This window comes from Bemisia tabaci, chromosome 9 (genome assembly GCF_918797505.1).
Source record: "Bemisia tabaci chromosome 9, PGI_BMITA_v3".
Lineage (NCBI taxonomy): Eukaryota > Metazoa > Arthropoda > Insecta > Hemiptera > Aleyrodidae > Bemisia > Bemisia tabaci.
In genome coordinates this window covers 42,262,295-42,275,341 of record NC_092801.1, presented here as the reverse complement: position 1 = coordinate 42,275,341, position 13,047 = coordinate 42,262,295, and positions in this window count along the sequence as shown.

Here is a 13,047-nt window from a genome sequence, read left to right as displayed (position 1 = left end):
ATCGAGAAGAAAAACTTAAATCCTAAGTCTATCTCTTATGCATTATTTGTGATTGCCACTACTATTTTTATAATAATAAATTACTAACTTACTTATGTATATGAAACTTTTTCGATTGATGGTTTGTAAATGATGAATACGACATTTACTCCGAAGGATGTTGTCTGTATATACTGTGTAAGGTCCTAGAGCTAACATTTAGACTACGAAAATCTTGTCAGAGAGAAAGAATTTTAGGTAACATACGCATGGGACTTGGTTCAGATTCCCTTTTACCTAACTAAAAAAATATACAATAAAAGTGAAGGTTATTTGCGAATATATAAGAAATTCGTGAAGAAGAGGAGACGTGCTAAGTCACTTGCGTCGAGAGTCGGTAGAGTTCCGAAAGCGCGAATGTCCAAAATGCGAATGAAGATTTGCGCTTTTTGTAAAAATCGGTGATAGTTTATGCTTCGGAATAGTAGTCAGCGCTGGATTAAGTTATAAAGGGCAGGAGAAATAAGCAGTGCACCCGCAGATTGTATCGCATGCGACGGACATTGAACAAAGTCCATTACAACGCTTGGATACAACTATTCGAGCTCCACGGACGTCCAAATTGCATATGCACGGAGTTGAAGGCGTTCTGACTTTCCAGGCACCCGCGGCTTAGCCCGCTTGTAGTCGGCGGGACAGCTTCTGGAATGGAGATGTTGGATGTGTGAGGTATTTGTGATTTAACTGTTGATTCTCATGTAAAAGTTCGCGAGAAACACGATGGTGCCACTGGTTTTCTCTGAAATCAACTCCCAAGCTCAAAAAAAGCTCTCAAAGAGAGGCCAAAATGGAGGGGATATCCCACGCTATCCTAAGAGTCCACCTCTACATCAAGACAAACTCTCCATGCAAAGATAGGGGGCAAATACATTGGCAGGGCTGCCACTTTATTTGGGGACTCTAAAACCTAAAACACGGCATCACTGCTAATGTATTTGCTCCCTATCTTTGCATGGAGAGTTTGTCTTGATGTAGAGGTAGACTCTCAGGATAGCGATGGACATCCCCTCCATTTCGGCCTCAACACGAGAGCTTTTTTTCAGCTTGGGAGTTGATTTCAGATAAAACCAGTGGCACCATCGTGTTTCTCGCGAACTTTTACATTAAAGTCATATAAATATCATAAAATATATATCATAAATTGTCAAATCGCTAATGCAACATCTCCATACTTCGTTTATGCTAGGGAGGCATCTCTTACGCACGAATAATGGGTCACAATACTATGAACGAATTTTGACTTGCGACTACATTTTTCTGAAGATGAATCACGCATAGAACACGACGTGCACATTGAAAACGTAACTCAATGACCGAGAAATACGCAGTTTAAATCGCTCAACTCATCCGCAAAAAAACGCCATGGTTTCGCGCCGAACCGAATGATGTCATCAGGCACTAATCAGATGCGAGCTCGGGTTTCTACGACTTCAGCCCGTATCAGACGGTCAAAGTAGAGGCTTCAAAGAGGTTCATCGATGCCTTTCCTGGCCCTCTCATTGGCCAGCGGTTCAAGTCGGGGAAATCGATGAGTCTCTTTGAATCCTCTACTTTGATCGTCTGATACGGGCTTTCCGCCGCAAATGTCTATCTTCTCCTCGTATGTGAGAACAATACTAAGGTCGAAATTATATCTTTAGAATTAAAGAATCGAATCTCATTTATATGATCTGTAGTAAACAAACAACTATTCCACATTAAATTACGTTTTATTTTAACGAACATCAGTGCGAAAAATGAGAGAAGATTGCAATTTGACTACCGCAGTGCATCACCACCGTTAGTTTCCCGCCATTCGGGTGCGTTTGAAATGTCTTGCAGTTTTTGGATTTTTCAAAAGCGGTTTTCTTTGCAATTGCGGCTCCATTAAAATGCGGAAAAATCACCAAATTACCTACTCACCTAGTGCGTTCAGAATATTGAATATGATAAACGGTGTTTAGTGACCCATTGAACGCATGTGTAGGATGTGAGAATTTTTGTGCTTCAGTTTTGATTCCGCGATAAGGCGAGCATGATTTGTAGAGAACTACTTGTGCCTCAGAGATATCGTCATGATATAAACGAAGAATTGAAGGCACTCTGTTAAATTGGACCCCCGTAGCATAGCTCGTCCCAGCTCTGCGGGTGAAGCGGCAGGTGCGTGGAAAGTCAAAACGCCTTCAACTCCGTGCGTATGCAACACGGACATCCGTGGAGTTAAAATAGTTGCATCCAAGCGTTATAATGTTAGTTCAATGTTCGACGTATGCGATACTAACTTCGGGCGCTTCATTTGTTTCTCTTGTTGTTCTTGTTCACCGCCGATTGTGCCGATGAAGTAAATACCTATGATTTTTACCGCGACTTTGTCATTTTTCCGCAAACTGCTACGATTGTTTAAATCTAATACAACAATGCAGGCACTCAAAAATGCAACATTTTTGAGGTACCCGAGCAAGATATCGACGGTGAAAGTCGGCAATCACATAACTCGTTTGCGGTGTCTGAAAATCTCCGCCTCTACGTCATTTTTTTTAAAGGAGAGCAAATTGACATTATTTCTTGAAGTTTTTGCAGAATTTTCTTCGCATTGAGAAGAAAAATCATGACAGTTTTAAAGAATTGCCGTTGAGTAGTTTTCCATTTAAAAAATAAAGTATGACAGGAAGTCTGCGACGTCGCAAACCGAGTTATGTGATTGCCGACTTTCACCGTCGATATGTAGAGTTTCCTTTGATCTTTTCTAACGAGTCGTTCTTTGTTTGAATTTCTTTCCTCTTTTGGAAGAGTAAGTTCAGTGTTTAAGTACTAAATTTTCAAAAGCAGGCCTTACAGTTCCTCACATAAAATCCTAGCTAGGGCGTTGACAAAAACCATCTATGTTTCCTCTTCGGGAACTTAGGGAAAGTATCATATAGATTACATTTTGCAATAAGGAGCCACTATATCGCGCTCTTCCATAAAAACACATATCTGCATAGAAAAACCAATGGCAAATACATATGTTGCTTTTTATTTCAGCGAGAAATAGTGGTTCCTTTTTGCAAAATGAAGTTCATATGGTCTTCCAACCGAAGATAGATGGCAGAAATGTAACGTTCCAACAGGACTGCATTTGTGATTTTTATCTTTTCAGATTTCCTTTATTTTACTTGCACTAAATTCAGTGAGCAGCGGGGCAGGACCGCCAAAGGTAAGTTTTATCAAAAAACAGTCATTTTCCTTCAGTTTAATATTGTTTGGTAGCTCCAAAAATCTTTCAATTAGCTTTTAAATTCTCTAACATTAAAAAAAGGGGAAAACTCTCTTCGATTGCTGCAAAAATCATGAAAATCAGCCAGGTAGATATCTAAATCAAAACGAAAATGTATATTTTTTACAAGAGGTAATTCGCAACTTTAACCCGCATTATACAAACAACTCGGTCATATATAAAACAATCTGAATAGTGCGGTCAGATTTTGATGACCGAAAAATCGATAAAAAATCGCGACTTAATTACAAAATATTGCAATGGACCACTAAACAAGGTTCGAATTCAAGCATTCTGATACATGTTTCTTAACTAAAATTTCACGTAAAATACGGCGCGCACAACGAAAATTACCGAAATCAACTCCTTTTAAAGATATATACTGATTTTTGATGCGTGAATTCAAACCACCCTCTCATGAAAACTCAATGCTCTACGTGATTCACATCGCGCGCTAAACGTTATCATGACAGTCTCTGCGATATAAAAATCTGGCAACCTCAATCTTGACGCTTTGGCTCAGCTATGGCAAATTGCTAATAGTTCGGACAACACAAGGTGGGAAATGAACATTGCTCGGTTGAGAATCTTGCTGTAACCGTTGTAATGCGCGATTTGACTCACGTAGAGCTTTGTGTTTCTTGTGAGCGGGCAGTTCAAATTCCTCGTAACCAATGTGAAATACATCTTCCTTAGGAGTTGGTTTCAGTAATTTTCGTTGTGTGAATCGTGTTCTACGTGAAATTTTGGTTAGAAATATGCATCAGATTGCTTAAATTCGTACCTTGCCTAGTGGTCCATTAAATCGCGATTTTGTCGACAGCTATTTATCGCAATATTACTGAGCAAAAAATCGCGATAAATTGAGATAAAATTTCGATTTTATGGAACGCGATTTTAGAGACATAAACTTGCGACAAAATCAAGGATAATCGCTCAGATTTTGAGGATCCTAGCGACTTTACCACCGAAAAATCGATAAAAAATCGCGACTTAATTTCAAAATATCGCAATTTTGCGTTGAAAAATGCTACTTAGGTAATGGAACATTTCGACGGTGAAAGTCGGCAATCACATAACTCGTTTGCGGTGTCTGAAAATCTCCGCCTCTACGTCATTTTTTTTAAAGGAGAACAAATTGATATTATTTCTTGAAGTTTTTGCAGAATTTCCTTCGCATTGAGAAGAAAAATCATGACAGTTTTAAAGAATTGCCGTTGAGTAGTTTTCCATTTAAAAAATAAAGTATGACAGGAAGTCTGCGACGTCGCAAACCGAGTTATGTGATTGCCGACTTGCACCGTCGATTTCTACTTATCCATATCTTTTGGACGGGCCAGATTTGCGGGTTACTTTGCGCGAAGTTGATGGTGGTGGTATGGGGTCGTCATCCAGTATATACGGGGGTGGCGGCGGTGGAACCGCAGTCCATTTCTCGTCCGGCGAGCTTCCACCCTCAGTCGAGGACCTCCCTGGGGACAGCGGGGGTGGCGGCGGGGGTGGAACGGGTACCCAGCCATCCCCGGAACTAACGCTATCCACGGAGGGTCTTCCGGAGGAGGGGGCGGAACCCCACGAACCCAACCTTTGATGTCGGGGCTGAGAGGAGCTGGCGACACTCTTTCCTTTCGGGTCCTTCGCTGGGGTTGCGAGCGGGACAGACAAGGTCCTGAAGCTTCCTCTGGAGTCAGATCTGCGGAGAGAATTAGAGGGAACGGCACTCTGTCCCCTCGTCGATGTGGAGGACCTAAGTGGCCCTTCAAGGTCTCGTCCGCTACGACCAGAGGGACCTTCCACGGGTACGGGTACTCCCCCGCGGAACCACGTGGTCCGCTCCAATCGCTCTATGTTCTCCAAATACTTTTTATTTCTGTAAGCCTCCAGCGAGTTCTTCACGCAACTGTAGATGGAAATCTGAAAAACGAAGAGGTGACACGGATCGTATTCGACACATCAAACAGGTGAAATTAGAGTACCTGTATAGCGAGAGTATGGACAGATCGCATCATGGAGGGCTTAGGGCCCAAAAGTGCAGCCACCCTTCTAACCAACTTCTAACGCACAAAACTTCACTGCCAGTCTGTAGATTCCAATTCTAACGAAGATGGCTAAGGATGTACATAAATGAGCGTTCTTCCACAAAAATGAGTTTATGCAAAAACTAAAGTCAAATACGTGCTTCATAAACGATGGTTCGTAACAATTGTGTTAATAAATCGCTCTGGATAATTGAAATTCATAGGTTGGCTGCATTTCTGGGCCCTAACTTTATTCGCGGAGGCATCGACGAAGGCCTGATGGATGTTCGGAGTTTCACATCTGTCCATACTCTCGCTATACAGGTAATCTAGGTGAAATCGTATCGATATCGATTTGGTTCTACACGTAAACATAGCCTTGGAAGTAATTTTTAAAAATGAGGTAATCTTTTGGGGTTGAATTTTTATCCTTTAAAGTACCGAAATGGCAACGAAAAGTGAAATTGTTAGGAATTTTCTAATTACGGCTTTTCCAACTTAAATCCTACATTCTTTGTTTTAAATTATGTTATATTGTTTTGAGCCAAACGAGACATCGAACCACTATCGACTACGACCCATAACGATGTTTTCCGGGCAAGAGAACGTAATTCAATTCCAAGGTTGCAAAATCGACTCAAAAAAGAACTCGACTCCCAGAAATGCTAGGATTTTTTTGTTGGGGGGGGGGGGGCATTTTTAGGGGCCACGATGGCGCAGAGCCTTCATTTCTCAGGCGCCATGACCGCATTTGGCGCGTTGGCGCCTGTGAGTTTCGAACACTGGCCCTGTTACGCATATACTCTTATGGGTCTCGGGGCTCATGTCGTCACCTTCCAGGCAAAGTATCACAAGCGCCATGCGACGTTTAAAACTTTCCGCCGCCATTTTATTTCTTTACTGAGAAATTGTTGGTTGAATCTATTTGGAAATTGCACTAAATTTTATCGGCAGCACAAAGAAAATTCAGTGAAATTTTCGGACAGCTTCGTTGAACAATTTCTCTGTAAAAAAATAAAATGGCGGCGAAAATTTTTAAACGTCGCATGGCGCTTGTGATACTTTGCCTGGAAGGTGACAATGTCTTGATGCACATAGTTTGATAGAAAAGCGTCCAATTAATACTCACCCTTTTAGGTGCGAAGCACATCATCAAGGAGGGTATCTGCACCGAACACCTAATCTCTTTGCTTTTTCTGAACATAGAATCCGTGGTAAAGGTGCATCCGGGAGTTGATCCTCGTAGGCAATTGCCTTGTTCGTAATCAGGCAATTTGCTCAACAGCTCAAAAATTTCCTTGCAAAGAACGTTAGCGTCGATCCTGCTTCTCGTCCATTCATCCACTGTCATTGACGTCAACCCGTTCGTGAGATCTATACAAGGGTCAAGCTCGATTTTCTCTAGCAGCCTCTGGAAGGTCTCATCCTTCGTGTAGGGAAAATCGGATAGTGTTAAGAGCGTTCAAGAATTACGTGACGCAATTTTTTTTTTTTGCAAGTAATACAATTTCTTATAAAAAATTCACAAATTGGAACTAGCAGAGACAGGTGCTAGCCCGAAGGCCTATCTAAGTACATTCTAATTTTGAAGATAAAACAAGGAGAAAACTTTCAAGATAAAGTGAACTTGATTACATAAGCGGTTCTACGGGGGTGCCAGTGGGTGCCGGGCTACCCCCGAGCAAAAATTAGAGAAAGACAAAAGACATTATTGAAGAGCTCAAGAGGGTGGTGCCGTTTGAACGGAGAATGCACCTGTGACGTCATGATCATTTGAGGGTGAAACTCTTATTTTTTTTAAATACGTACATAGTTTATTCCCTCGAAAATTGAAGTGCACGAATGAATATAATTACCTTTACTTCTATCGTACTTTTTTATCTTCTACCTTCACCTCTATTTATTGCTTTTTTAACCAGTATGGAATTTAATATAAAAAAGACCAAATTACTGCTTTTGAAGATTTTGTATATTCGCTCACACTGAGAAAAAATCCCAGCAATTAATTGAAAATGTTTTGAACAGAATTAATATTGATAGCCGTGTTTTACAAAGATTCTACTTTTTGCTTATGGTAAGATTGTAGTTTTGACGGAAAGTTTGGCTAAAAATTTTCTACATTGAATTTATAGGTCATCACGTCATTTATTGAATCATCACGTCGGAGGTTCCAGGAAGTGAATTTCAAGTTTTTTTTTCACTACAAATAACGTATCGAAAATGGAAAATTGCAATGCATCTCAAGGAACATGTAATGGCGCAGATGAACGTGACAAAACGGGCCCTCAAGGTGCTTTTACTTTATCCTTCACTCCAGTTCACCTCTTTATTCCTGTAACCTCGAGATAATCCTTGGTTCTCAAGATGCTTGCTACAGGCCAAATATACCGAAGAACAGAAAATGCGTGGAGAAAGTGTCCCACGATCCACATGAATGTCATAATTCACTTCCTGGAACCTCCGACGTGATGATTAATCCAATTTTTGGCATTTTTGACGCTTCAGGACGATTTTTCTCGAAAATTTGGCAACGTAGGGAAAAGGTACAAATCACATTTCTATGTATTTTTTTACGTTCTTTCCGAAATTGTACACGGTTTCTAGATTAAATTAAGTTTCACACACGTAAACTTGAAAAAAACCCTAAAAATTGGTGAAAATTGGCAACAATGGACCGTTAGGCCTTTTAAAACTCACAGGAAGCCATTTTTATGGCCAGATATGAAAAGTACGTAGAAAAATACATAAAGTACACACCCATAGAGGGTGACTAAGGTCGAAAAACATTCAAAAGAGCTGCCTTCAAGTATAAAAAGGCCGCTGAAATCGACATCTCGGTCAATTTTCACATCGTGGGAATCCAGGTACAACTATGATATTTTAGTATGTTGTATGGATGGATAAGAGCTGTTATCTGGTACAGTATGAAAAATGTACTCCACTTTCTTGAACCTTAGACGCGGCGATTTATCGATTTTTTGCCGTTTTCGACACTTTGGGACCAATTTTCTCGGAAATTTGGCAACATAGGAAAAAATTTTACTGAACATTTTTTATTTATTTTTTTACGTACTTTTCAAAAATGTACACAGTTTTTGGATTAAGTTGAGTTTTGAATGTGTTAAATGGAAAAAAACCCCTAAAAATGGGCCAAAAATGGCAACAATGGGCCATAAGGCCCCTTAAAATTTATCGGAGGCCTTTAAAAAGGCCAGAAACGAAAAGTACGCAAAAAAATACATTGAATTATGTGCTGGAAGAGTGATAACAGTCGAAAAAGTCGACGAAAATAATTGTTTTTCGATTCCAGGATTTTGGGTTTGAGGCGCTGCTGCGCCCTTGCATGGGCTCCGTTCGGTCTAATATTTGGCACAGAGTCTACCTAAAACTAGTACTTTGAAAATATGAAACATTTAGCAAAATCCAGGTGGGGCCGGAAAAGGCCCAAAACGCAACTCCTCCTTTATTCAGGAAGTTGGTCATTTTGCAAACGAGCGTTAGAGTTGAGTAAAAAACTGAAATTTCTCGATACAGAGGGAAAAGCTCATTCGAGCACCATTTTCCCTCGAACACATTTGAACTACATTTTGCAATTTGGAACTATAAATTCTAGCCCGGTTTCAAAACAACGTATGTGCCATTAGTTTCCCTATGCATATAAGTGTTTTTTCAGATGAGCCAGAATTTATAGGTCCAAATTGTAAAAGAAAGTCCATTTGTTGTTTGGCGCAACTCTAGAAATAGGTTTCAAGTATCATTGCAATTTTAGAAAAGCAGCCTAACTTTTAAGTTACGAAATTTACCTGATCTCCATCTGCAACAGAAATAAAACAAATGATCGCCCCCAAAATACATCGCACGTCCATAGCCGGAGGATTCGAACTGTTGAGGGAACAACAAGAACATTAGGTTTTTAAAATGTTTAGCAAACTCTCAAGAATTAATGGTAGTAGGAGGAAAACGGTGATATAAGAGAAGGGGTTAAAAGTATTGAGTGCAAAAGCTTAATGGAAATCGAATCGGTTAAAATCGCTCCGGGAAATTTTTCCTCATCCATGTTTTCCGTAAGAACCATTGCACTGACGCAGAATTGTGCCACCGTTTTAAGGAAAAACGACGCACAAACATTCGTCAGTTGTCAAATTTCTCTTAGTATAATATTTAGTTGTGGAAAAAGTTATGGATACTTTTCATTAACATTTTCAGACGTGTTAGGTAAAAATGTGAATAAAATTTTGTAAAAAAAATCAAGGAAATACAATCATTATAATCTTTGAGAAAATTCGATTGTTATCAAGAGGAATTTAGCAAAGCTTAAATGATCATAACGTGATTTTTGTAGCACGGCAGGTTCAGACGTCATTCAACAGTTTGACCGTCAGTCAATCTCCTATTTTTTAACACGGATGGATAGAGCACTCAACTTTTCGACTGCAGGAAATATTGGTACGCGTCACTGTCAACAATCGTGTGTACTTATCAAGAGTCAAATCCATACCCTCATCATGGTAAAACTGATGAAAAAACTTTTATTGTTGCAAAGGGGCCCTAGACAAAGTACGGACTACAGCATTGAGTCACCTAGTTACTACTCAAAATGTTACGTGTGATACCACGATGATGAAAACAGTATGTGGTGTCGGGGAATTACTCTTCAGGATTCTCAAATGGACACATTTATGCTGAAAGGAACTATGTTGGACGTTAACCCTATGCACATAGTTCTTTGTCTTTGTTGGATAAATATATAGAAATATCGTCGCTGCTCAGACGAAAGAACGTATCTACACTGGAAAGAAAAGTAGTTTGGATCAAGCATGATAATTCTTGAATTTGCCGCCAAGAATTTTTTTTATCTTGCTTTAAGCTGACTTTTTCTTGATACAAGGAAAATAATGTTGGGGTTAAGCAAAAAAGTAGCTTATATTAACCAGGAAAATTCTTGATTTAAGAAGAAATACTTCTTGGCGGCAAAAGATTCTTTTTTTTTCAGTGATACGTTTCAACCTAGTGAAATGCCCATCAACAAATATATGTTGGCAAGAATTTTGTTGGTAATTTCAAACAAAAAGTTTCATGGAATTTTCTTCGGATCACACCTAAAAATTACGAAAATTTTGGACGGAAATGGCAGAGTCGTTTTTCTGTGAGAAATATATTTGTTTGAGTTAATTTTGTAACGTTGGTATGGGGCTACGTTCTTTCGTCCAGGGAAAGAAGATACGTGTGACTAAACTGGCAACAGGGTAGGACTGGGTGACAGCTATATTTTCCTCGAAACTTGCCGGATTGTAAATTTCCGGCTGAAAATTTTTGAAAATAATTTTTTTAGACACAGATTTTTCTAGTTCCATTAAGCCCTTCCAAAATCTTCATGAGCAGTTTTGTTGTTAGGCATAACGTTTCTTCGGATTTGGGTGTTTCCTTGGAAATTTTAAAACTACCTAGTGCGACACACGCACGGAAAAAGAAAAGAAAAGAAAACTCATCAAGCCATTCCATAGTGCAAGGGCGCATATACATCCTCATGTTTCGAAAAATATGGCTAGCATCGTTTCGTAGAAAAAGGCCGTTCAGGGAAAATTAGTTCCAATTGTTTAAGCACTGTTTTTCATTCTTGTAAAAGACCATATGGTGATATAGCTAGACTCTCGATTGATTTTTCTCGGTTACTGGGAATAAAAAAAAAAATAATACAATGAAAAGTTATTTCCAGGATATTGTAAGAAAAACCTCCAGGCTGACCTACGTAAGCACTTCAGACTGTAAAAAAGTAGAGATGAACATGGAACAAAAATATTCAATTTTCTCTCCTTTCACGTTTTTCCGGATCGAACGTTTTTCCAGAGGAGCTGATTGCGGGACCAAAAAATTAACCCTGGTAAAAGTGAGATATTGTGACGTCACTCTGATGTCATAAACACATTTTACTATGCATGTCTTAAAGCAGTGTGATGTCACTATGATGCCCACTGAACGCTCTGTCATGTCAGTGATATCATATTGACGTCTGAATGTTCAGAGTGATGTCGGAGTGGCTTTACAAGGATTTGTTCCACATTGTGATGTTACAATGCCGAGGTCATTATGCTCCACTTTTACTAGAGAATTACTAAATAGTCCCATGGATCCACTCACTTATATATCCTTTTCGAAGATCTGAATAAGGGTTTGAGAGTTTTTGGTGAGCAAACTCGAAAAAAAAGCCCGGAACCCCGATAGCCTTTGTCATACTATCAAAACTAAACATCAAAATATCAAGGTCAGGTGTTGTGATTGGCTTATTCGATGATTTGGACCAATCACAACACTTGACCGTGACATTTTGATAGCGTGACACAAGCGAGAGTATCAGAAGACTTTTGCCGAAGCCAATCGCTGTAAGCACCATGAAATCGGCGTTCATCCAGAAGACTATATGAGACTATATCTGAAACAATAGCGGATGTGAAAAATTACCTTTGCGAAACACATTCAAAAAACTGTTTCGGCATCGAGAAAATTTTGAGAAAATACTTGAAATGTGATCTTCGAGATCTGTACATTATGCCAGAGCCAAACATATTAAATGTTTTTGTGAACAAAGCAGTTTTTTAAGCGTGTTTCGAAAAGGTAATTTTTCACATCCGCTATTGTTACAGATAACATATCGACGGTGAAACTACCAAACCACGTATCTCGTTTGCGGTGTTTAAAAATCTACGCTCACATTTAATTTTTTTTGAAGTAGACCAAATCAATATCATTCCTTGAAATTTTCACAGAATTTTCTCCGCACGAAGAGGAAAAATCACAGGAATTTTCAAGACTGGACGTTCAGTAGTTTTTCGTTTAAAAAATAAAGTATGACAGGAAGTCTGCGACGTCGCAAACCGAGATACGTGGTTTGGTAGTTTCACCGTCGATATTCATATATCCTCATATACGAGGATTTTTGTTTGAGCAGACCCCAATGAAAACGCGTGGTTTTGATCTGCTCGCTAGGGCCGGTGTGGACCTGACAACTAGGTCGCATACAAAGGGCCAAGTTGGGCAAGCGCTGATAGGTCAGTTGCGCTAGTCATAGAATTATGTTTTGATGCGTATATTTTTGTTCAGTCAAATCAGCCTGTAATAATTCGACTACATTTTGCAATGGGTCAATCGCGCTGATCACAAAATCGTATTTTGATGCTTGATTTTTGTAGATTAGCTGAAAATAATTAGATCTGTCCAAACGACAACTTTCTACGTTCGATATTAATCGAGATATCGCGCTTTGAAAAATTTGGTTTATGACGTCATCCACCGCAGTAGTGACACCCTCGGTTTCTTCAACCTGATTGTTTTCATTTAAGTTTCATGTTGAGATACCAGTGCAAATGTGTGTCTTCTTGCCAAATGAAAGCGAGGTGGAAGAAACCAAGGGCGTCTCGACCTCGGTGAATGACGTCATTATACGAATTTTTCAAAGCGCGATACATGGAGTAATATTAAACGTAGAGAATTGCTGTTTGGACGGATCTTATTATTTTTAGCTTTTCCACAAGAATCAAACATCAAGACAGGATTCTGGGACCAGTGCAACTGACCCATTCACACCCCCTCTTCCCCTGTTTCTGGAATCCTGGCCGTAGTGCATGTTCGTAAAAAAAGACAGAGCCCGTATGTCATATTCATTCCTCTCCTGATTCTTCAAATTACCCGCCATAAACTGTCATATGTTGTGGTAATTAGACACATTCATATGAACCGATTGCGATTCAAAGCACGGAA